Genomic DNA, 26,882 nt, shown 5'->3' with positions numbered 1-26,882 from the left:
GGAAACCCCAAGGTCAAAATGGGAAACACCTCCCAAGGTGGTGGAGAATGACCGAGCAAAAATCCTGTGGGACTTCCAGATACAGACTGACAAGATGGTAATGGCCAACCAACCAGATATCGTGGTCATAGATAAAGGGGAAAGGAAAGCCGTTGTCGTGGATGTAGCGGTCCCGAGTGATGGGAACATCAGAAAGAAGGAACATGAGAAAATCGAGAAATACCAAGGGCTCAGAGAGGAGCTGGAGAGAGCCTGGAAGGTAAAGGTGACAGTCGTGCCTGTGGTGGTCGGAGCACTTGGGGCAGTGACCCCCAAACTCGACGAGTGGTTGCAACAGATCCCGGGAACAACATCGGATATCTCGGTCCAGAAAAGCGCAGTGCTGGGAACAGCACGGATACTGCGCAGAACCCTCAAGCTTCCTGGCCTCTGGTAGAGGACCCGAGCTGAAATGGGGACAGACACCACCCATGGTGGGTGAGACGAGGATTTTTTTTTTATATATATATATATATATATATGTAACGGAGTTGTGCACTTAGATTATTAAATTATGAAGGAAGTGACGCAACGGCGCACAGTGTGGCACTATGTCCCGCCCATAGTTTCCAGGACAATCTCGAGGAGATTCAGGGTGAGTCGCAATTTTCTGTTGGTCTTGATTAACGCGCATTTTCATGACAATATCTTATTTTGTTTCCCCTTTTGTACTGTCTAGTGTTATCTAATTAGAACCCTTATTCATTTCGAGTCCAGATTACTTTTTGTGTCATTATTTACTTCACGTTTTGTCGAGTGGAACTTTGGAGCATATGTGCTTTTCTATCGCAGTTAATCACAAGACGAAACCCATGCGACTTCACCCATCCCTTCTGCCATACTGTGTTGCAGGTAATAATTGTTTCATTTCGTTTTTATTGAACAATATTTAGTTCCTTGTGTCGTGTTTCATTTGCCCGTGAGTGTCCGTGGCGGGTTGAACTGTGCGCCAGCCATTACAAGCGCACCGCGCGTTCTGCCGAGTCTCCGCCCATGATGCGTTCAGGGACATCTTGTAAATAACAGGGAACTTGTGTTGTATTCTCTTTTTCTGTAAATAACCACTATACGATCACACGTTGTTAATTCTGTTTTGTTATCTACAATGTTTTGCATTTGAGAACAATCTCGAGGAGATTCAGGTTAATCACAAGACGAAACCCATGCGACTTCACCCATCCCTTCTGCCATACTATGTTGCAGAAATAAAAGAAATAAAAAGACACATCCACGCGTCTCGTCTTCATTAATACGGCAGCATCGTGGAGATGAAGACAGTCACTGTTGTGACACCCATCACACACACACACACACACACACACACACACACACACACACATATATATATATATATATATATATATATATATATATATATCGGCTGGATAGCTCAGTTGATAAGGCATCGGTTTGGCATACGGGAGACGAGGGTTCGAATCCCACTTGTGGCAGAGAAAATGAGCAGAAATGAGCACAATGACATCATCCAGTGTGGGTCCTTGGGCAAGACCCTTCACGCTAATGCCTACCTCATACGATGATGAGAGACAATAAATGGAATGACATGCCGGCTCAGACGTCGCCCGGCCAAACAAGGTCTGCGTCAGGTGCTGGGGAACCAGAGCACCCTGATGAAAAATGGGCTACTGGAACAAAGCGGAGATGGACGAGATGCGATAACATGGCTCTGTTGGAATGCTACTACTCAAGCAACCCTAGTCAGAGGGGTTACATGCGGAGAATGGGGGCTGAATGGTTACTTCGAAACCCACAGTCACGGTTGACCACGAAACAACTAGTAGCTCAGTGTTCCAATATCCACAAACGGCAATTGCTATCACAACTTGAGATTGATGAGGTACAACACAAATTCTGAGGTGAAGGGCCCCAGGCTGCCACATCACAGGAAGAGGTTCAACCAGAGATTGGGAGGCAAGCCCCAATGAATAATGAGATTGGGAAGCCAGCCCCAATAAATGAAATGCTGAGCGAGGCAGCAAATGACCTGAGAGATAAGATCATGGCAAGAATGAAAACTGGGCAACGAAGGCACCGATTACAACGGCTATGTGAAGTACCACCTGAAAGTCTCATGGAAACTGTGAATGCAGCACTGAGAACGATCCCGACCGGAACGATCACGGAAACCAATGAGCTGATATACACCTCAGCATCAGTGATCCTAGACATGCTTGGCTACAAGAGCAACCATGAGAGCCACGAGATTCATTACCCACCATGGAAAAGACGGTTGGAGGCCAAGATCAAGGCGGCTCGGAAAGATGTGAGTCAATTGACGGAGACCCAGAGAGGTGTGAATAAAAGGCCAATACCCCAGAGGTACATGCAGATAACCATACCTGAAGCACTCGAAACTGCCAAACAAAGGCTCCAGGCCTTGGCCAGTCGCCTAAAGAGGTACACGAAAGAGAATGAGGCCAGAAGAATAAACAGGCTGTTCGCAACACAACCTGCGAAAGTGTACGCTCAGTGGCAGGGTTCTAACAGCAGAGCAGACCCTCCAAGGCTGGAAACTGAAAGATACTGGAAAGGCATATGGGAGAAGGAGGTCGCACATAACAGCTGTGCACAATGGCTGGTGACTCTGAAAGAGGAGCACAGCAACCTCCCTGAACAGAACCCAGTTACCATCACAGCGGCAGATATACAAGGAAGAGTCTCAGGTATGAAAAACTGGACGGCACCAGGCCCGGATATGGTCCACACCTACTGGCTAAAGAAACTCACAGCTCTCCACGAGCGCCTAGCAGCACAAATGAACCAGCTGCTGATGGATGGGACTCACCCAGGATGGCTAACCGAAGGGCGAACAATCCTGATCATGAAGGATTCCTCAAAGGGTGAAATTCCTTCCAACTATCGGCCAATAACCTGTCTCTCCACAACATGGAAGCTCATGTCAGGCATCATTGCGGCTAAGATAAGTGGACACATGGATCAATACATGAGCAAAGCACAGAAAGGCATTAGTAGAGATACTAGAGGTGCCAAACATCAGCTGCTGGTTGACAGAACAGTCGCTCAAGACTGCAGGTCCCGACATACCAACGTGTGCACAGCCTGGATTGATTACAAGAAAGCATATGACTCGATGCCACACACATGGATCAATGAATGCTTGGAGTTGTATAAGGTCAACAGGACCCTGAGAGCCTTCGTTGCAAACTCGATGAGGATGTGGAAAACCACACTTGAAGCCAACGGCAAGCCACTAACGCAAGTGTCCATCAAATGTGGCATATACCAAGGTGATGCACTCTCCCCACTGCTGTTCTGCATAGGACTGAACCCCCTCAGCCAGATAATCGCCAAGACAGGCTATGGATACCGCCTCAGAAATGGAGCTACGATCAGTCACCTCCTCTACATGGATGACATCAAGCTGTATGCTAAGAGCGAAAGGGACATAGACTCCCTGATCCACACAACCAAGATCTACAGCAGTGATATCGGAATGTCATTCGGGCTGGAGAAATGTAGTCGGATGGTGACTAAGAGGGGCAAGGTAGTCCACACTGAAGGGGTCTCACTCACTGAAGGAACAATAGCAGACATTGAAAACAGCTACAAGTACCTCGGTATACCACAGGCCAATGGCAACCTCGAATTAGCAACAAGGAAAGCGGCTACGACCAAATACCTCCAGCGGGTGAGGCAAGTCCTCAGAAGCCAGCTCAATGGCAAGAACAAGACCCGGGCAATAAACAGCTATGCCCTGCCAGTGATCAGATACCCTGCAGGAATAATAAGGTGGCCAAAGGAAGAGATTCAGACCACGGATGTTAAGACCCGAAAACTCCTCACCATGCACGGAGGGTTCCATCACAAGTCCAGCACCCTGAGACTGTACACAAGCCGTAAGGAAGGAGGCCGGGGACTAGTGAGTGTGAGAGCCACTGTCCAGGATGAAACATCCAAGCTCCATGAATACATCAAAGAGAAGGCTCCAACGGATGATGTACTCAGAGAATGTCTCAGTCAATGGGGAACAGAGGATGAGGTGCTGGAAGAGGGACAATCATGGGAGGAAAAGCCCCTACACGGGATGTACCACCGAACCATAGCAGAAGTGGCTGATCTCAAGAAGTCCTATCAGTGGCTAGAGAGGGCTGGCCTAAAGGACAGCACAGAGGCACTCATCCTGGCTGCCCAAGAGCAGGCCCTGAACACCAGAGCCATAGAGGCAGGGATATACCACACCAGACAAGACCCAAGGTGTAGGTTGTGCAAAGAGGCACCTGAGACAATCCAATACGTAACTGCAGGGTGTAAGATGCTGGCAGGGAAAGCCTACATGGAGCGCCATAACCAGGTGGCTGGCATAGTCTACCGAAACATCTGTGCGGCGTATGGACTGGAAACCCCAAGGTCAAAATGGGAAACACCTCCCAAGGTGGTGGAGAATGACCGAGCAAAAATCCTGTGGGACTTCCAGATACAGACTGACAAGATGGTAATGGCCAACCAACCAGATATCGTGGTCATAGATAAAGGGGAAAGGAAAGCCGTTGTCGTGGATGTAGCGGTCCCGAGTGATGGGAACATCAGAAAGAAGGAACATGAGAAAATCGAGAAATACCAAGGGCTCAGAGAGGAGCTGGAGAGAGCCTGGAAGGTAAAGGTGACAGTCGTGCCTGTGGTGGTCGGAGCACTTGGGGCAGTGACCCCCAAACTCGACGAGTGGTTGCAACAGATCCCGGGAACAACATCGGATATCTCGGTCCAGAAAAGCGCAGTGCTGGGAACAGCACGGATACTGCGCAGAACCCTCAAGCTTCCTGGCCTCTGGTAGAGGACCCGAGCTGAAATGGGGACAGACACCACCCATGGGGGGTGAGACGAGGATATATATAACTACTGCGCAGAACCCTCAAGCTTCCTGGCCTCTGGTAGAGGACCCGAGCTGAAATGGGGACAGACACCACCCATGGTGGGTGAGACGAGGATTTATATATTATATATATATATATATATATATATATATATATATATATATATATATATATATATATATATAGTGACCGTGTGTGTGTGTGTGTGTGTGTGTGTGTGTGTGTGTGTGTGTGTGTGTGTGTGTGTGTGTGTGTGTGTGTGTGTGTGTGAAAGAGAGAGATTTTTCAGTTGGAGCAAGTTTGCCTCCTTTTGTGGTCCTTTGGTTAAGGTGTTTGAAAAAAATGCTGACCCACGGTTTACTCTGACTTCTGTGTCATCGTGGATGTGTTTCATTGTTTTATTGCAGTGATACCCCGCAACCCCCAATGTAAGATAACAGCAGAGACTAAATCCTCGTTTTCATTGGTTCACTCGACAGGACTGCCCACTGTAGCACATCACTGTTTGCACTAAAGCCAAGGATACTTCTCAAAGCAGAAAAAGAGCCAATAAATGATGCATTGATACCATTCTTTCTTGATGACTTGATTAGAATTTCCTCAGACGAAGACAAAAAGATGGCATGCTAATTAAACCTATTGCTCCACGTTTGCCGTCGCCGAAAAGCCCGTTCCGACTTTATCCACTCCGTGCTTTTGGGCCATCCCTGCCCTCAGTGGGTGCCCGCACACGACAGTCTGCTCCCGGCCGAAGCACTGACTGGCTGGCTGGCTGTGATTACTGCAAGTGTGCTGCTCGTCCGTTCATTCTTTACGCCGAGAGCGGGCTCTATTTCGGCTTCAAAACTTATCGCACGTTGTGCAAGCCGTGGAGAGAGCCACCGGGCGTTCACTGACAGTTTTTTTTCGTTTCGTGCACAAGAGGAGGACCGACCATATGGTGTCGGCTCGGTCCCGCCAGAGGTGTTGACGAGACCGGCCAGAGTGGCTTTTGGCGATGGAAGTGTTCCCCCGGAAGAGAGGCACGGCCGGGATGAAAGGACAACCTGTCGCCGACTGAGAACCAGCCCGAGTCCTCTTCCGAAAGGGCACGTGTCACACTCGCAAGCCCTGACAAGAGCCCTCCATCAGACACTATCTGACTCATTTTTCGCCCCACATTACTTTTCTTTTTCAATTTTGACTATATTTCGCCTGGCTTCGCTGCAAGGTAAGTTTTGATGCAGTTTAAACGAATGGGATGGCTTGTAGTTAAATGTTTAGCAACTTGCCCTACTTTTGTAAGCAAACCCCATCGCGTGTTCGGCACTCAATTAAAACAAGCTTTTTGAAAGGCAAATTCTATTTTAGCGGCTTAAAAAGTCACGGTCACACGATGATTGCAAGCCGATAACTCAAATGCTGGGGGGAAATAAAAAACCCCTGTGCAACAGATGTGCGGCCGCGTAGAGCCTGCCTCGCGTTTTGCAGATGGAAGATTCTAAAACATTAATTTCGTCTTTTTTATTTCAGTTCCGTGATTTATTTACCCCGTTTTACAAATCCGTTAATGCTCGCGCTGTATTCAATGGGGGTTTCTCGCGGAGTTGTGAACTAAAAAGTGCTTTTTGAGCACATTCAATGGCTAATCCTTCATAATTGGACAAGTGCTATTTGTTCGAAGACATGGGAGGGAAACTTATAGAAAATTATCATTGAAATATGATAATCACTTCTGTAAAAAGTGGTGCAATTATTAGCTGCTGAATGTCAGGCGAATGAGGCACAGGGAGAAATAAATGTAGCTGTTTATATCTGCACGGAATTCTAACAAAATCGGGTGTTTTTTTTTTTTTTGGGGGGGGGGGGGGGGGGGGGGGGTAATGTATTGTCAAGGCTGTTTAAGGCAAGTGATCACGAGCTTGGCGAGCAGCACGCCGCGGCCTGGCGTGTGATGCATGGCAGCCCCCGAAGCACAGCAGCACTCCATGGTTATCCATCACGGGATTATTGGTCGAAATCAGACTTGCGTGTGACATAGTTACAGGTTTAAATTGTGCATTTTGAAAAACGGCTTACCTGGTGGATTGGGGTCCATGATTGTGATGAATTTGTTTCTCACAATGAAAAGAACGCTGTGCATCTTGGTGCGTTTGCATCATTTTGGAAAACTCGTTCATGTGAAAGAAACAGAACATTTTGAACTACAAGGCAGGAAGCATGATTTAAAAATAAATGAAGGAGAAGTTTGCAAATTGTTTATATGTTTGAAAATACCTCCTCCATTGCCGTTATTCAAAAGTCTTAAAGTGTTGCTATTTGTGCAAATTCCATCCACTTTTTAAACACATGGGGATTATGTTGCTAGAGTGCCGTTTTCCGAATTTTTGTAGGAGGTATTGGCTGTGTGTTGCTTTGACTCAACCCATTGTGTTGCACTGTTTGCAAAAGCTTTCTTAAAATTACACAGTGACTCACTTGCATTAAACTTCAGCGTAAAATGTGGGATGATAAATGAAAGGAATTTTAAAAGGAGTCTTTTTTTTATTTCAGTCGAATTTTCAAAATATTTATTTCATTTTTCCATCACTTGTGAAATAAGTGTGAGTCCATTGTTCTTAGAATGGAATTTGGTTGGGTTCATTCGAACCCTTTTCTCCTCTTTTGACCAATTTTATATCAAGGAATGGATCGATGCGGGCCAGCTCGCCTCTCCAAAGGATTTGAAGCAGTCACAAGTGTCTCACATCCATTTTCTCAACTTTTTTTCTTCCCCACACTCTAGCCACTAAGTGTGAAAGAGGAGGGAGTGGGTGAGAGCTCATCAAAATTTGTGACATTATGGGCCGTTGCTGATGCACCCTTGCCCATCCCCACTTGTTTTCTTGCACAATAGACGGCAACCGAGATTGCTTCATCTGACGAATCGCACAATAAAGAGACCATTGTTTGGACCCTTAGATGATAACAATGAGTCAAGCACTCGTACTTGGGCTTTATTAAAGTAATTTGTTATTGATTTAATATTGAACAGCTTAGACTAGTGGCAACATTCGCTTGCACTCGTGTCATTGTGCCAATGAGAATGGGCTGATGTTTACCTTCTCAGTGACTTATGGGTTGCTCTGCCACAAGCATCACATTTAAAGCAGGCAGAGATTTAAAATCATCACAGATGACCGTCCAAATATGCTCACTCTTCTTTTGCCTCTCTTCTCATATTCTAATGTTCTTCTTCCACAAGGGAGTGGAGCTGAGACTAAATGGGATATGGAGTGGATTCATTTTGATTTACACTCCGTTGCCAATTTTGGTATGTAAATTGTGGGTTTGTGGTTTTTTTCTGCATGGAGTCATGCTGGGCGGATAACTGCTCGCCGTTAAAAGGAATAAACAAGGCTCTAAAGAATGGCATGGATGGAAGGTGATTGCTCTTTCTTCGCCAAGTACTTCCCATTCATGTGAGGTGTTTTATTTTACGATTGCTAATCAGTTAAACTCTGCGCGCGACTGTGCACAGTAGCACCTTCACCACCACCAAACATTTGTTTCCACTTCTTAAAAAGTCCTTGCGGGCTAACGATGGTGGGAGTCCGGGGGGATTGATTCGGGTGATGAAATTTCTCGCTTGCCGAAATAATTTCATAGCGATTTGTGGCACGAATGAGAGGCTAGGTTGCAACGGCTCTATTTCAACTACGATGACGAGAAGCAACATGGCTGCCGTCCTCATTCTGCGTTCCCGTTATCGAGCTGCCTTTTGTGTAATGTTTGTGCAAAGTGCACACCCAACCGGACCCACTTTGTGGTTATAAGTCAGATACTGTGTTTTACGACATGTTGCACACATGCTAGGCCTTCACAAAACTGCACATGATTTAAAACTATACGTATTGGTCTCACCCAGCATGTGGGCAAGAGGAGAAATAGGCCAACAAATGAATGAACGATAAGACTTTTTTCTCCCAAACTGAAAGAATTAGCAGTCAGAACACTGCCACATTTGGATTGTGGAAATATTATGGACAGCTGCAATTCCTTTTCAAAATCACCTCTTGCTTACTGATTTCATAAGAAGAAAGTATGAAGACATAAGAACAAACACAGCCTTTTTTGGGGGGGTGGTATATTGGTGAACAAGTATTGTGCTTATCTGTGCACAGCTGCAACACCATTTGGAGAAAATATTCAATTTGTGCATGTCAGAGAAGATGGGAGGCAGTGAGCAAACAGCATTTATTGCAACTCCGCCATCGCAGCCGTGAGCAGGGCGTGCATTGGGAGAAAGGGGAGGATCTGCACACGTCTGCTAGGGGAAGGGAGTCATGTCTCGGCTGGATTATAAGAGAGCGAGGCACTTCAACGGCCCTGCGCCGACAGGACACGGGCTGTTATTCAGGGATGGTATGGGTAAACATGGCAGAGCAATATATCCTTGACAATTGTAAATCATTGCAACTGAGAGAAGTACAACTTGGTGCCTTTTTGCATTTAAAAGGGATAAAAGATGACGCTACGGCTGCTATTTAGTCCATTCAGTCTGTTCTGGTTGCACTTCATTAAGCGGAAAGCCCTTTTGGCAACTTAAATGCGTTAAAAATGTGATTTCGCTCATTAAGTGGAAAATGTTTTGTAATGTACTCTGAGCATCAACTGTAGGTTTGAACTTTTTAACATCAAATAGTTCAATGAATGCCATTCACATTTTTTTTACAATGTTAGTTTTTCTATGTACTTTTCTATAAATATCACCTTCAAGAAAAATGTTTCCAATCCATCTAAAATTTAAGTCAGAAGTTAGGTTTGTTATTTGTCTTTGAGCCTGTCTAAAAAAAGAAATGAAATGAAATCAGTATAGCAGGACTGTACTATTAACACACAACATGAATCATGTCATTGCAAAAAAAATCATTTTGGGAAGCAAACTTGATCATAGCTTTATTATTTTTCTTGTGCACTTTAGCTTTTTGCATATGTTTAATGTTTGTGATAATGCACAATGGGAAAATTCATTTGATATGTTCCCGTTTAGTGGATTAGGTCTACTAAGTTGTTATTGTGTAATGCGGTGCCTGCTTGGCTGTGTTTGGGGCTTTGTTCTCGCACCGTAGCTTAGTTGCCAAGTCAGATGGAGTGGAGCGTCTGGCCTGGGACTTTCAGAGGAATATCACAATATCACATGCCCACGAAGTTGCTAAAAAAACTAAGCTAATCAACCAAATAATTATCTGTTCAATTGCTACTGTGCCAGAGACATGAAACGCAGTGGAGGGGTGGAAAAACAATGAAATTATGTGACAATGATTGCTCACACTGACAAGAAGCACTTTTTATTTTCGGGTGGTGTGCGGGGGGGTGTACATGAGGAAAGATGGAGCTGCTCACTCACGAAAAAAAAGAATTTTGAGAATGAACATAAATGTCCTTCATCACCCCTAATGAGCTTCTTATGTGGGTTTTTGGACATTGAAACAGAGAGAGAGAGAGAGAGAGAGAGAGAGAGAGAGAGAGAGAGAGAGAGAGAGAGAGAGAGAGAGAGAGAGAGAGAGAGAGAGAGAGAGAGAGAGAGAGAGAGAGAGAGAGAGAGAGAGAGAGAGAGAGAGAGAGAGAGAGAGCAGTGTTGATTAATTTCCTACAGTGAATCATGGAACCAGCTGCTTTTATCTTCACAGTGCGCGCCATGTGTGGGCCACAAAAATAAAAAAGGTTTATGTTTGCCTAACACGCTCATAAGTTTGGCCCACCGGGCGTCCCCCTCTTTTCCCCACTCTTCCCCTTTCATTCTGGGCACAGATAATGCCTGAATATGAATTAACTGCCCTCGTTGAGCTTCATTCCAGTAATTTAGGAAGCATACACCGTAAAACTACCGTTATATTAGATCTGATATGTTCTTTTCGACGCTACTGTGAGGGTCTGGTTAGAATTTTCGTTTCCCCCCCAAAATGTCAAGTCCATTTAATTGTGCATGATTGAAATCAAGTGGGAAGGTGAGAGGGCAGGGGTGAAGAGCAGTCTCGTGTGGTACGGTTTGCTCAAATTGTAAAAAGTTATTATGATGGATCAGAAAGGTGTTTTTTGCCAGGCTTGTGAAAGTATAATACAATTTGCCTGGTGATTAAAATTATGCCGCTTGATTAACTACTGAATACGCACTAGCGACCACCTAACCCCTCTTTGTGATATTCTACCTTTGACATTTATAATGGTTGTCCGTTTTTAGGTATTGATTGTGCTTCGTATTTGCTAGTGTACATTTCATCTGTTGTGTATGCTTTACGATCTTGTGAGCTGTACCCAAAGTGCATTTGAAAGGACTAATATGTGAGATGAGCAAAATGGTAGGTGTAAATACATGTTAGTCCTGGGGGTGCTTCAGGTTGGAGTGTGTTCTGTTGTTTGTCTTGACGCGAGCACATTTGATTGCGTTGCTGCAAGCGGTAAGAACGTGCGCGTGTGTGTGTATGTTTCACAATGAAGTTTCCGCCCGCTGCTGTCTTACCAACACGGTGCAAAATGGCCCGAGGAGAAGTTGTTCCTGACAGAGATGCATTGTTTGAGGCAGCCAATATGGGCGCGCGCTGAGTGGCTACATCTGCGAACCTCCTCTCGACTACAGTGTGGGCCGGGCGGCAACACGGAAACTGTCACAGCTGCACCTGCTGCTCTGTCCCCTCGCTCTGCGCCGCCCGCCCAGCAGCCACCGCTGCTTCGGCCGACTCGGCCGTGACCAACCAAAAGCCCTCAGCCTGAGTCAACTAGACATGTCTTTCTTGAGGGAAGGCTCTTGAAAACAAAGGAGAGAGAAAATGAGTAGTTGAAAAACAAGAATTGAAATTGTTGTACCCCTCCAGGGACTGAGCTGTAGTTCTGCTGAAGTGCAAAATCTCTGTGGGTAAAACAAAATGGGGGTCACGAGAGCTGGCTTAATATAAATTGACCCATTTGGAGAGGAATATTAAAGCTAGTTGTCGTTCCGTGTTACTGTGAATGTAGAATCCATGAGCTCCGTAAGAACGATCTCGCAATATTGAATAAATAATAATAATAATAATAATTTTCATTTATAAGCGCCTTTCAAAACTCTCAAGGACAATACAGTCACAGGATATTTTTTTCTGCCGGTGAGTAGCGGCAGTCACTTTTACTTCAGTGATGATCTGTTTGGCATTTTTTTCAAATATTATTTTTTATGTTTCATTGTAATAAATGTTCTGTTTAATTATCTTATTTTTATTAAAATATGACTGAGTGGTAGACATTGTATAGTTGTCTTGTTCAGTAAGCTGTTTGGTGTCACTTGTCAAATGCAGTCTTGACAGTGGGATTCATTAAACTTTGCAGCTTCAGTTTTAATTTTTATGATTTTTATTATTTTCAGATCGAACATCATTAATTTACAATTACACAGACACTCGTAGAAATGTGTTAAAATGGCTGTAACATACATTTCCCAAACATGGTTATGGAGCAAAAAGTCTCAATTTATTTTCTAAATGGAGAAGTACAGTATTAGATTAATAAGAGTATAAGATGCGGTGATCCATTGAAAGCCGGTGTGTGTGTATGTATGTGTGTGTGTGTGTATGTATGTGAAAGAGTGTGGAGGGAGAGGAAAGGAATGGGAGACGTTGAGACATACTCCCCCAGTTTCAGCCTTGCTTGTACAGCTGTGCCAGGCCTGCTGGCATGGGCTGCTGTTTTTTGGATGCAGCTCTTCCACCTACGCTGCGGGGGTGCTCAAGTAATAATCATCCTTAACATTGCTGATTAGTAACCCACCACCTTTGTATCGGCATCGGGTTGATGAAGATGTCAAATGCTACATGTATTCATCATGAAAATTGGAAAGGAGAATATTGACACCTTTGATCTTTTTTAGCGCGTGCTGAAGAAACATGCATGTCTTCAGGCTGGCACAGTAATGCTGCTCACACATTCCCCCCAGTGCTGTATTAATCAGGCACGTTTGCTTCTAATACTTTTTATTGCTTTTTAATATTGTGTGTGTGTGTGTGTGTGTGTGTGTGTGTGTGTGTGTGTGTGTGTGTGTGTGTGTGTGTGTGTGTGTGTGTGTGTGTGTGTGTGTGCGTGCGTGCGTGCGTGCGTGTGTGTGTGAATGCTGCAGATCACACCTGTTTTGTCTGCAACGCAAGGGAAGAAAATCATATTCTAATTCACTTGGAGTTACATCAAAGTTGAAATCTTTGTTGGCTATGAATCACCTTTAATTTGTTCAAGGCTTACACACATTTCTATTCATATTATGAAAACAATTTCTACGACGACTCGAGGAGCTGTGCAATAGCCAGCGTGTCATATCTTCTGGTTGTAGCTTGTTGAAAGATGTGCGTTGAAAAAGAAGTAGCTTCATTTTCTGACATGTGCTGGTAATTTGTACAAAAGAAATGGTAATTTAAACTTTTACAGACTGTTTTTATGCAGCTGTAAAAAGTGTCTATAAAATCCAAAATACGTTTTTGAAGACCATCTCTGAAGATCTATTGATGCAATCTTTCAAAAGGCAATCAGCCAATGTTTGGTTAACGACATGCAGTTATGTGCAACAATCTTGCTTTTTTCAACATAGTACATTAAGTCACAAGAACGCTATGGACAATTAGTGCAACGGTACCTGTCAATTTCGTTGTAGATTTATATTATTGCCTATATGTGATGCCTGCCATCTTTATCCACGTTTCCTGGATGTGTGCGAAGGGTCCTTGTTATTTCAGCACTGGACAGAGTTCATCAGGGATGGGAAATTTAAATGATGATGGACGGGGCCATGTTTTTTTTTAAATGTGACTAGTCTGTGGTTATATGTATATGTGTGTGTATATGTATATGTATATGTAGATGTACACTGTAAAACCCAACAAGTTGAAAGTACTCAACATTTTTATGGCAACTGATTACGTCAAAATTTTTGAGTACAGTTTACTCAAAAATTTTGAGTACAGTTTACTAAAAAATTTTGAGTACAGTTTACTCAAAATTTTTGAGTAGTGGAAATAAATTTTATGAGTTTGACTGAACTTAAATGTTATGAGTTTGAATGAACTTAAAATGTGTACTTTCAGTTTTCTCTAATCTTTTCTTGTTATCTTAATTTTTAAGTTAAAATTAGGTTTCATATTAAAGCGTAACCAACTCAAATTTATGTTACCTGAAAAAATATATTCATGTATACTGTACTTACATTTGCCTTCTATGTCTAAAAACAAAACCCCACCTCACATGTCTGTTTTCGTGCACATTTTTTTATTAAGGTTTAAAACAACCTTTGATAAAACATTCATGATAACAGTATCAAATGCACAGCATGTCCACATACCAAAACAACAAATAAACCCCTGAGCAGTTCTTTTTTAGTAATTAACACAACATTGTGATAAAGATGTGAAATAAACACAACAACAAAACAAAACAGAAAAAAACAACAAATTATACTGTGCTGTTCTGTTAAAAAATAAATTATCTGACAAGCATATACTTGAATAAATACAAGAGAATACATTTCAATGTACTCGTCATAAGGTGCAAATCAAAGTAAAACTTACTGAAAACAAACAGTATTCATGAAATGAAAAAAGACATTTTGGTGAAATCCAGGTTTACACATCAAATTATGAATAGAAAATCAGTCACAAACAGTACATCAATGTTTAGGTATACAAAGCAGCGTAAAACCATGAAATTACTTATCCAGTGTTGCTTTGTTCCGTAATATTGGAGGCACTGGTGCCTTTAATATTGCGGAACAAAGCATTTTTTTAAACTTAGCAGGCGTGGTTTGAGTGGTCTGTTATCATCAAGACACAGCAGTGTTTTCTGAATGAAGGTGAATGTGTGGATTAATTTTTTGGGAGAATCTAAATGCAGTGCATACATTAAACCAAACAAGAGGAGGTGTGTATCAGCCAACCCGGGGAGACATCTCACAATAATGCCATCTTCTATCACAACAGAAATGCTGTTGGGGTTAAACAAGATGGCGCTAGTTGTCAGTTGTCACGGAGAGAAGTGCGACAGGAATGTTTTCATTATCTGGATCCTCTTCCCACTGCAAAATACATGAATAGACATTTGTGTTAAGTCAGGCAATATATACATTGCATGTTTTGAAGAACTGTGAGTCATCTTCTCGTAGGTATGCATGGAGAGCACGAAGGGCCAGACTGCATCTCGTGTATATCATGCTGTTCTTTATCAAAAGCAAGAGGAGATAAAAAGCAAAGTTTTAATTTGGGGAAAGCGACAAGAGCTTAACATTGCAGTACTTGTCTTCAGCATCTCAAACCCAAGACAGTGGCCTATGGAGACCTATGGAGACCTATGGAGAATTAAGTTTAGGTAAAATTCTGTTCAATATAAAAATACATACATGTATTATTTTTAATATGATTCGGGTAATTAACCATGTAGCATTAATAAAAATGTAAACATAGCTTAGATAATGGCGGTGTTACTCAATTTCCACCCTGGGGCTAAAAGGTTGAATAGAAAAAACAGACAACAAATGTAATCATTTAATTTAATAAAACACCTTGATCCATGTTTACTTTTTAAATTGAATAAATAATCTAATTTACCAGATTAAATGATGCCATCAAGCCAGTCAGGTGTTTGCAGTTTGAAAAATACATTTAAAACGTTTTATGTTTACACATGAATGACCATTTAAAACTACACCAATTGTACAGAGTGATATTTCAGTTGGCTAGCATTGTATTTACTTAGTGCCTTCTTAAAACGGCAGCACAACTGTTGCACATTGAATTAGCATGATTTATTGTGCTGCCGTTTAAAACAAAGTTAACTCAAAGCACCAACCTGCTGTGTTGCAGCATCTGTGTGGTGGATTTCGGGTGACCCTTATAACTTTTGAAGTTCATATAAAACTTAATTTAACACCCATTTGACTATTATTCTCGAACCTTCGCGGACACAAACATAACTCGCAACACCCCGTGATAGATATTACTCCACCACCGCCCAAACAAATCTTCGCGGTACAATTCTCCTAATGACCCTGTTGTGTCTTTCAACAAACAAGAGACGTTTAAGAAACATTCCTACTTACCATAGAAGAGCTCGTAACATTAGGAGAAGTCCTTGGCTCGAGCGGCGGATATAATGCCCCAAACGGACTTTCCAAAATATTCCTTTCTTGTGGAGCGACTACAGCATTGACACACTGGGTCCTTGTAGTATACATATATAATATATTAAATACGATTGTTTGTCTCTCCACCCTAATTTAAAATAAATAATCCGTCGGTCTCTGCCAGATTCAGCCGTTGAGAATTCAAATGGCATCCAATGAGAGCACGCAGTGACGTCATCACGCAGCTTCCTACCGTGAACTCAAAATGTTTGAGTAAACGATTGCCATGAACTCAGAAGTATTGATCTACTGCAAATTAAAAATGCAGGACTCATTCGAAAACTCAAAACGTTTGAGTTTTTGACACAAAAAATCGGCTTTTGAGTTGACTGACCTCAATGACTTAAAGTCAGTAGTACTGTTCGGGTTTACAGTGTATATGTACATTTGAAAGGGTGAAAGACCTCAAAGTTGAAGGTGCAAAAACAATTTAAGTTTATAAAAACCATTAGGTTGTCCATTGATGAACATTGATTCCTGTCTATCTTATGCTTTTTCTTATCCATCTCCCATGCAGCATTCCAAATCAGTCCAGCATGGCGTTTCTTCTTTCTTTTTTTTAGACTTTGAACTTGAGCAGTTTGATGAGAGCTGATCCATATCAGCTGATGAAAAATGACCGTAAAGAGGTCAATTGAACTGGCCTGGAGAGGGGAAAAATAGTATACTAGTGGCAATATGCATCAGTTTGAGCTGATTACAGTGGAAGGCCGCTAACTGAGCTGAGGATGTAGCTTCCATCACACATCGCTCAGAGAGAAAGAAATGCATTTCAGTCGAGGCCGAGACCTGCCCACAGCATGTAAAAGTTTTCTCCTGTTTTGGCTGATCACATTACCCTGACAGCAGAGGCGAGTTGCTTTCATATTTAGGATGTTTAGCAAAACGAATACAGTACTCCTAGGCTGAAGCAAAGGACCTTATGCTCTGTAAATGTTGCTACGAGACACCCGGTGGAGAGCATAGTCGACATTCCAACGTCTCCTCATGCAATCTTTTATTCTCTCACCTGAAGCGGCTCCAGATTTTTAAGTGAATATTCAAGCCAGTGTATAGTTGTTGCAGACATAATGTAACATAGGGAGTTTAAATGAGTAAACTATATTCTGCAATCCCTGACAAAAGACTCCTGTTCCGTACATCCGTACATTCAATTTAAAGGAAAACAATGTAGCTGCATCTAATGAAGCTTTGGTTAGCGCATGCAAGTCGAGCGTGCAGTGATAGCCCTGAACTGAGTACTCTGGATATATTTGGCATGTAAGACAAAGATGGATGGTGGCGACGGAGAATATTTATTAGCTGGCTACTCCTTTGAAGTCGCAATGTGTTACTGCTTAAAACGTCCTAAAATGTATGAACATGTAAAGTGCAGTGACGGAGCCTTTAAAGATCTTGAGCCATTCCTTTTAAATGACATCATTAAATCCGATTGTGATGTGCAGCTGGAAAACATGTTCTACATATGGGAGTTGTTGAGAGGCTTTTGACGACAAGTTATCAGAATCAGAATCAGAATACCTTTATTCGTCCCGCAATGGGGAAATTTGCAGTCCACAGCAGCAATTGAAGAGGGATGGGGTTGGGGTGGGAGTGAAAGGATAGAAAACAAGATAATCTAAGCATAACAAAATAAAAATGTCAACTGTATACTGTGCAAATGTAGATGTGCAAAAACCGTTCTATAAACAAGACTGTACATAGTGCAGAATCAAGAGATGCATTTAGATATATTGCAACAACCCATATTTACAAGTGTCCAGTTTTTTTTTTTTTTTTTTTTTTTTTTTTTTGTTTTTTCACATGTGATCATTGGGAATTGTGAAGCCTGACAGCAGTCGGTAGGAACGAGCGGCGGTACCTCTCCTTCTTGCAGCGCGGGTGTAATAGTCTCTGGCTAAAGGAGCTACCCAGAGCTGTCAGGATGGGCAGGAGGGGGTGGGAGGGGCTGTCCGTCATAGCTTTTAGTTTAGCTAGCGTCCGTCTGTTGCCCACCTCCTCTAGAGAGTCCAGCGAGCAGCCCACGACAGAACTGGCCCGCTTGACAAAGCGCTCCAGTCTTTTTCTGTCCCGGGTGGTGATGCTGCCTGACCAGCAGACAATGCCATAGTGGATGGCTGATGCCACCACAGAGTCATAGAAAGTCTTTAGGAGTGACCCCTGAACTCCAAAAGACCTCAGTTTCCTGACAACACTAAAATTTGTATTTTTGTACGGATACTAAAAGGAGTGGACACAAAGTACACTACATGGATAAATCATTTCGTATATAGCTCTCCATCACAATCAACAATCAGTATTTTTTGTTCTTTGCTGCCATTATTTGGAATGACATTCTGTAACTATTGCATTTCAGTGTATTGCCAGATACTGCACATTGATTCACATCTCGACCTCATACGCAATTCTAGGCGGTGGTTCATAAGGTCCAACCTGAAATTGTTTTCACTTTCAGGTTTTTCTGGGAATTAAGGTCCCTATGGCATTCAAATTAGGAGCAGGTAGTGTTCCATTGTGAATGTTTTCTCGAACGAACTTTTGCAGTCTTGTTGAGCTTCTCCACTTGTGTTTTTGGAATCCCTGAAAACTATTTACTTTAAGGGGGGGAATAAAACTTCCGCTTAGTTCCTTTTTTTTTCTTATCACTAGAAAGCAAATACATTAAACACACACACAAGGTGTAACATGAGTGTCACCTGTATCTGCTGTCCAGCTGCAAGTGATAAGACAGGCCATGAATGCAAAATGTGTTTCAATGAATAATGTTGGAAAGGGGATATCTATTCTTCCCTCTTTCAAGAAAGCACTAAACATTCTCTCTGTCTTTGGAAAACATTTTTGATTCATTGAATGAGCGCCTTATAGTCCAGTGCGCCTGATATGTGGAAAAGTTTTGAAAATACAACATTCTTTGGGGGTGTGCCTTATACTACAGTGTGCCAGAAAATACGGTATATAAAATATATGTATCTGTGTGTGCATACACATGCACATTTTATTTGAATTGTCGTCATTTAGCTGTGTTTCACAAAGCAAAATGAAGCAACTCCACTTTCATCATCTCATGAATTTAAATATGACTCCCAGGTACTAAAATTGCCTGATGCATTGTACAGTGATCACACCAGAGCCCGATTCACTCAACATTTGTTATTAAAACAGAGGGTTGGTGGGCTGAGCTTCTTTGCATCACAGTCCTTTCTGTGCTCATGCTATGCTAATGAGCAGTGAGGAGAATTATCAGCCCCACCAAAACTGTGAGCGGAGCGATGGCGCTTTTTCAACTAAATTGCTGGAGGAAATCTAATGGTGCACCATGAACTTTTTCAAAGCTTTGCTCTTTATGAAAACTTGTGATTGAATGTGGAAACACATTGTACCCTTTCCCGATCTTGTTATTCTTCTACTTATGTAGTTTTCTTGGAGAAAGAAACACACACACACACACACACACACACACACACACACACACACACACACACACACACACACACACACACACACACACACACACACACACACACACACACACACACACACACACACGCACACTAAACAAAACAAAGCTGCATATAGCTTAACAAGCTCCATTACCTGTCGGAGCTGTGATTTAGGGTTGGCAGGTGATTGAGTTCTGGAAATACGACACCCAAGTTTTAGTGTGTGCGTGAGTGTATGCCTGTGGCATTTGTGTGGTTACTGATGAGACACACGGTCATCGTGCGTTTTCGGTTGACAGGCTGCTCCCCTTATGGAATGAAGGCATTTGTGCTGTCTTTGGGATTGAAAATAGATTCAACAGTGGTGAGGCAGGGGCCGTGGCATGCCAGCATGAAGCTGGCATCTGTACATTCATGCTGATGTTGAGCAAATTACTGACTTCTGTTATTAGTGAATTGTGAGTCTCTTTGCTCTATTTACTTCCAAACCAAGATAATAAAATACATTATTGTCCATTTAAAATCCTACAAGGTTTGCATAGGCCATGGACAATTATTATTAATTTCATTAATAAGGACTCTTGCTTTTTTTAATAAAGTGACATAATGTCCCATCTATTATGTTACACCTTTGTCCTTCAGCTAGACTGCAGAAGGTTAAAAGCATCAATTAGACACCAAGTCTAGGTCGGCCACATTATGGCTGAAGCCTTTAAGTTCAAAGAATTGCATTTTCAAAAAAGGGACACACAGCAATCACTCCTTTATAAGGCTGTGAACTTTTTTCTATTTTATTTCTTTAATTGTACGCAGCATTTAAAGATGATTATGTGCTTTGGCAGAGTGATGAGGCCGATGCAGGTCAAATGTGTCATTGAGTAGTTATATGCAATTGTCATTGACGGAACAGCCTTCACATATGTAATGCCTTTTTACTGTCAAGATACGTGCATCACTTTTGCACTCATTAACCCAGTCAACGGGATATAATTCCATGACTGGAATGGAGCATCTCATTTGCATACAGGTCAGAAAAAGCACCAGGAAGTACTCAACGGTCAGTATCTTGCTTAGGATATTTGCACCTAATTTCTCTGTCTCTCTCTCTCTCTCTCTCTCTCTCTCTCTCTCTCTCTCTCTCTCTCTCTCTCTCTCTCTCTCTCTCTCTCTCTCTCTCTCTCTCTCTCTCTCTCTCTCTCTCTCTCTCTCTCTCTCTCAACACAAATTACTTTTGCGTATCTTAAGGTTTCATTGAGTGTTCTATCTGAATCAAGTATTTCCAAAGACTCGAAATGTGGTTTTACATTGGTCACTGTTATGCAATACAATACATATTGATTTATATAGCGCTATAACAACAGCTGGAGCTGTAACAAGGCGCTTATCATGGGCAGCTACCTTATTCTTCTTTTCCAATCAGCTTTTCACTTCAGGGGTCGCCACAGCGAATCAGTGTCCTCCATCTTCGGAGGTTTAATTTGCATGGTTGTTTTGGCCAAGCTTTTACGTCGGGTGCCCTTCATGACATATCCCTCTGTATTTATCTGTGCATGGGACTGCCCCAATAAGACACTGGCTTGTGTCCCCTTGTGGTTACAGAAAAAGCAACTCGATGAACTTAATACAGATGAAGATGCTTGATGAAAAGACAGCAAGGATAATAAAATATGTCGCTAGCACTGGAGATTGAGACACATCATTCGAATAAAATTAAATTACTATATACAAGAAATAAAACAGTGACAAAGATAGTAGAAAGCATCAGGGGGTAAAACCAAGATCAAGTCAAAATCATGCTGAGTCAAGAGCCAAAGAGTACAAGTGTGTTTTGAGACATGTTTTAAAGATATGAAGCGAGAGGACTAGCCGATTGTTCAATGGCAGGTTATTCCAGAGAGTGGGACCAGAAACCGACAAGGCTAGATTCCCTCTGAGCTTCCCCTTAGATTTGGGCACATCTAATAATGTCATGTCAGCAGACCTGAGGCACCGGGAAGGTTTGTAGGGATGGATGACAACATATCACTTCCACTTTCTTACACTTTAACAGCATCATAACCTCATTACCATGTTCATGTTCTGTGTCGCTATTTTATATTTTAACAATTAACAATCCTGTTTAAAGGACAACCAACGTCTCCGGACAAGTTGTGTCCATAATTTGTAAAATGGCTTCAAATGACTTCGACTGAGCGTATTTTAAAAATATTCCACCTATATATATAGCTACAGCTATATTTTACGCTTTAAGACTTGCACTGAATATTCAGGAAGTGTTATTTTTGAGTTGGTGACGAGTCCGTACGTGACGTCACTAAAGGAGCGCCCCCTGACCGAAAAAAAGACATGTTGTAGCAGTCCTTCCATCACGTCAATGTATTTTGCAGTATTGTTTGGTCTGAAAACCTTGTGTTGAACCCAAAAGCCACCAGAAGAGGGTGTCCAAACTCCATACAAACAATGTATCAGCCTGTGGAAACAGAGGTGGCCACAGCAGGTCGCCATTTTGTGCCTCTTTTCTGGTGATCGTTTCTCCCCAATGTTGCCTCAAAATGGCATGGAATAAATTCTTTAATCGATTGCAAACATGTATGCTTTCCTCTACAGAACGATTTGAATCATATTCATAACTGAAGGTGCAACAAGAAAGCATATTCTCCGAATCTGAAGCCATTGTTTTGATTCTCAAGCAATGCAAGACGTCTTGCCGTGACGTCACAAACTGGGGCGGGACTTTCTGAAAATGCCCCATTCGCAGCTCAATTTTTTTTGCAGATTTTGAACACTGTCATTTTTATTGGTGTTTTGCATTTGAATAAAAATAGTATCATACTGCGTGTTTTGGGTATTTTAGATGCTATAAAACGTTTTTCTGATGTCAGTTAAGAAACAAAAAAGTGACGTCTGTTGTCCTTTAATGCTGCCTGATGATCATGGTGGATATTTGATCTCTGGGCTCTTAATAGAAAGACACAGCATTGTTCTAACCATACAGCTGCTCATTTTGAAAGAGCAAAGGTTAGCGGGTCACATAAGCTGCCTACTGGTGCACGTCGCTGTAAATACAACTTGATTATTATTGTACACTAACCCCACACTTTATATGTCCAAAGGGCTTGCTTCCTTTTTGGCAAACAAACATGGACATGGAAATAAATAATCACGCATATATTCAGTGAGGCTGAGGCACTGAGCTGAGTTATGACCTCGTTGTTTGTTTGGCTTCCTCAGCGGCCGCTGCATCCCCGTGTGCCCAAAAGTGAGTGCACTGTGTTATTTTCACCATCTATCATGGTACTTTGTGGAGGAAGGTGGCTGCAGTAATTGAATACATGTTTTGTCAACAATTAATTCAGTGTTCCATGACATGTTAAAAACATGCAGAAGAAATAATTATTGTTTCTGTCATAATCATCTGTCACTGATGCACAGTAAAGTCTCGTTATATCAATATTTTCGAGAGTCGGAAAAAATATCTATATAACTGGACTATTGATATAGCCGATCCTGCGCCGAACTGCATTAAAAGGGGGTAATAAATGGGGGATCTTTGATATGGCATGTCATTTTCTCCATGAATTCATGGATTGCGTATCTAGCATTCTTTTGTACTGTAGAGAAGTGAAAAATAAATGTATGCATTAAATAGAAACGTCATTTATTATTTTCATTATGCACTCTTGCAATCAGGACTCTGAGTAGCACTCGACATTGTTCTATACACACGAGAGAAACCACAAACGCCAGTATGTACACACTGTATGAAAAATAGTGATTATTGCAAGCGATAAAGATATCTGAATACAACAACTCTCAGTAGCACTTGACATTGTTCTATACACACGAGAGAAACCACGAACGCCAGCATGTACATACTGTATGAAAAATAGTGATTATTGCAAGCGATAAAGATATCTGAATACAATACAATTAAATACATGTATGGAAAACAAAGACTGCAACATTTACATTACTGACGTTGATAAAATATTCTGCGGCACGTCGAGCTCTTTCACGATGGAGGATTTGCTCTGCGCGTAGCAGACACAAAAGCTGGTCACATCACCAACGGTGTGACAGATACAGATAACGCTAATAGTGGTACTGTATAGAAACCCTAAAGCAAATATCGATTCAGCTTAAACTGCTTTTGTATCGATATAAGCCGAGCAAAATGGCTGGTGGGAGATGAAAAGGGCACCGTAGTAACCGGATTATCGTAATAACCCGGTATCGTACTGAACAGAACTAATTATACATAAAAGAGTAGAAATTTGCCGGGAAATGAAAATAGTATCGTAATATGCAGTACTATCCCTTTTCAATTGTTGCTGTGGACTGCAAATTTCCCCATTGTGGGACGAATAAAGGTTTTCCGATTCTGATAACCGAGATCGATATAACGAGACTTTACTGTAGTTGGCCAAAAAAAGCAGGGAGACAAAAGAACTAGGGACTACTGAACAACATGATTTAACAAAAAATACATGTACTTGCATGTGCACACTGGAAAAAAAACTAAACACAAAACACAACATCCTGAAAAACAAGCAAACAAAAACTCATCACAGTGAAACAAAATGTGCCAGCAAAAGAAACAAAAAAACACAACATTAACAAAACATTCTGACCAAGACTGACAGAAGCTAAGGAACTAAATACAAGCAGAGTTAATTGACAACAAGGAATAGTTGGACAAGAGGCAAAAGGATTGAGAGCGCTGATTGGTTCACATACAGGATGACAAGACCAGGTGGCAAAAAAAAAAAAAAAACGAGGGAGACAAAAGCACATTAGTAAACAAAGTCTTAAACTAAATTTAATGTAATCTGACAAAAACAGAATCAGGACAGTCTTATTACCATCCTATTGTGTTTGTGATGGCTGCCGTGCATGCCAGGAATAGATAGTAATTGGGGCCTTATCAAATGACACGCGACTCAGTTGCTGAAAATATATACAGTGAGACCTCAATTTACGAACTTAATTGGTTCCCAGACAGAGTGTGGAAGGTGAAAAGTGTGTATCTCGGAAAAAAAAATCCCATAGGAAACCATTAAAATGGGAATAATCCGTTCCCGGGTTTCCATAAAATATACAGTAAAGTCTCGTTATATCGATATCGGATATATCGATAGTCCTGGTTATATCGATACTATTTCTATGCACGCACGGAGAAAATTACATGCAAACAGGGTCGGATATATCGATAGTCCCGGTTATATCGATATCTTTTCGGACTCCCTTGAATATCGATATAACGAGACTTTACTGTACTTTTCAACTAAATAAGCCTTAAAACTACACACAACCTACCTTATCCTATGCATAATAAATGTGCTATGGTATTGTAATTAAAGAAATACACTGCATTGTATCGTAAATTCACTTTATTTACATTTGTGATGGTCATTGATGACTTGATGGAATGGCGTTGGTGGTCGAAGGTCAAAGGGACTTGCTGTTTGGAAAGAGAGGCACATTACATGAGGACTGTAATTAAAGAAATAAACTGTGCTGTAAAATAAAATTGGTGGCTTATGGAAGGAGAGTCACAGAAGGACTGTTGGTAACTTAACCTCTGGTGTGGCTTCTCTTTGCTTCTTTGGAGACTCCTCATCCTTTTTGCTGATTAAAAACCTCTTAATTGACACCTGTTGCTTTCTGACTTGTAAGGCGTTACGAGGCTGAGGCATCACATTATCGTTCATCATGTCGATGATTGTCATAGCCAGTCTTTTCTGGATGGAACTCTTCGGTAAAAGCCTGCACATCATTCCACTTTGCCAACATTGCCTTCTCCTCCTCGCCCTCAAATGTTTTCGAACATCCGTTACGGGCTTTAAAATCCTGAATAAGCGCCGAACTTCCAGGTTGGTGCATGGCGATATCGGTGTAAATTAGCCGTGCTTTCTCGCATAAAATAGCTTTACTCACGCTGTCGCCGGACAGCTGCTTTTCGTGAATCCAAATTAACAGAAGTTTTTCAACTTCTTCGATTGCCCGAGACCGTCGCTTTAAGAGCATGGAAACACCTTTTGCAACAGACGCACCTTTGATAGCTTCTTTGATGCGAAGGATGGTAGCGATGGTGGACTTAGCATAGCCGCGCTCTGTCGCTAAATCACACAAACACACACATCGTTCGTGTTTTTCAATTATCTCCTTCTTCTCAGCGACGGTGATTTTATTGTGTTTCTTCTTGGGCTGAACACGAGCCTGTGGTGGGTTTTTTTCGGTGCCATAATCGTAAAAGTATAAGCAAAAAGCTGCAAGGAGGCGATAGACGTGTGCATTCAATGAGAGGGGGTGTGCAAAGTAGCGTCGGCTGGAGCGCTGTTCGGTTGCCGAAGATCACTCCGCCAGAGCCGAAGGTCGTGTGCTTTCGTGTTCTTCCGCAGAAGATTATGTATTTATGTATACACACTTCCACCGAAGTGCGTAACATGAAAATAGTTCTTATTATGAGGCTTAATATTCATAAATTTGACGTTCGTATGATGAAAAGTTCGTATTATAAGGCGTTCGTAAGTTGAGGTCTCACTGTATATATATTTCCTTTGTTGAATTTTGTTGAGCAGGCATGTCCAACCCAATTTTGTGTTTATGCCTCCATAGTCCAACACACCTGATTCCATGTGATCATCTTATCAGCAAGTTCTGAAGAATCATTTGAAAACATTGTGTTGGAGTCAAAAGAGAAAAACACACCTTACAGCGGCCCTTGGGGACTGACTTTGGGCACCGCTGCTTTACGTTTTTTAGCAAAACAGCGGACTTCAGTAATTATGTGCCAATATAAAATGTTACATAAATGATGTCTCAATGTGCTTTCTGATCGACAGTCTGACATATCATTTATGTGCACATTGTAATTCGATTTGTGGCTAGTGGAGTTCATTGTTAAGGGTTTGCCGATATTCCAAGTCAAGGTGAATCAGTCCGGTCAAGGACTATTGGATTTCATTGGCAGCTCCTATCATCGTTAAATGCCTATTCCTATTCCTGATCTTCCCATTTTTTAACCATGTATTAATGTCATCCCAATAATTCCCAAGCACAGGGCACATTTGGCAAAGACACCGTTTAATAGTCCTGCCAGAAACATCCTTATCTCAACAGAATTGAAAGAATAGTTTTGTGCTATCAGCAAGTGGAAATGACATTTTCAAATTCCTTTCGAGATAATCCACTTGAGTTGACAGTAAAACATAAAAATTACAACTCAGATTTATGGAACCTGTATGACAACCCGGGTGCCGTGTCGAATCATTTTGCAATATTCCCTATGGGCGAACTGGTATCGGTATCTTACAGAACTAATAGGATTTTCAGTGCATTGCTGAAGTGATTATGAAGCTGTGGATGTCATATACCTGTTTATATTGAGGCATACAGCAA

At 41.9% G+C, this 26,882-nt stretch overlaps 1 protein-coding gene across 11 annotated transcripts in view; it reads left to right on the top strand.

The window, feature by feature from the left end:
* The first annotated feature begins 5,464 nt into the window (after window positions 1-5,464).
* Window positions 5,465-26,882, top strand: part of adgrl2a (adhesion G protein-coupled receptor L2a) — a 134,691-nt gene continuing 113,273 nt past the window's right edge. For 5 of the 11 annotated variants that reach the window (XM_089000081.1, XM_089000079.1, XM_089000077.1 and 2 more), the window contains exon 1: window positions 5,472-6,102. The gene's annotated coding sequence lies outside the window, so the exon portion shown is untranslated. Of the gene's footprint in view, window positions 6,103-26,882 lie in introns of all 11 variants that reach the window. The other 6 variants (XM_089000087.1, XM_089000085.1, XM_089000083.1 and 3 more) reach the window with 4 other exon arrangements.

The sequence above is a fragment of the Hippocampus bargibanti genome, linkage group LG07 (assembly GCF_051943395.1).
Source record: "Hippocampus bargibanti isolate YZ-2025 linkage group LG07, ASM5194339v1, whole genome shotgun sequence".
Classification (NCBI taxonomy): domain Eukaryota; kingdom Metazoa; phylum Chordata; class Actinopteri; order Syngnathiformes; family Syngnathidae; genus Hippocampus; species Hippocampus bargibanti.
This window is presented reverse-complemented; position numbering and strand designations above follow the sequence as displayed.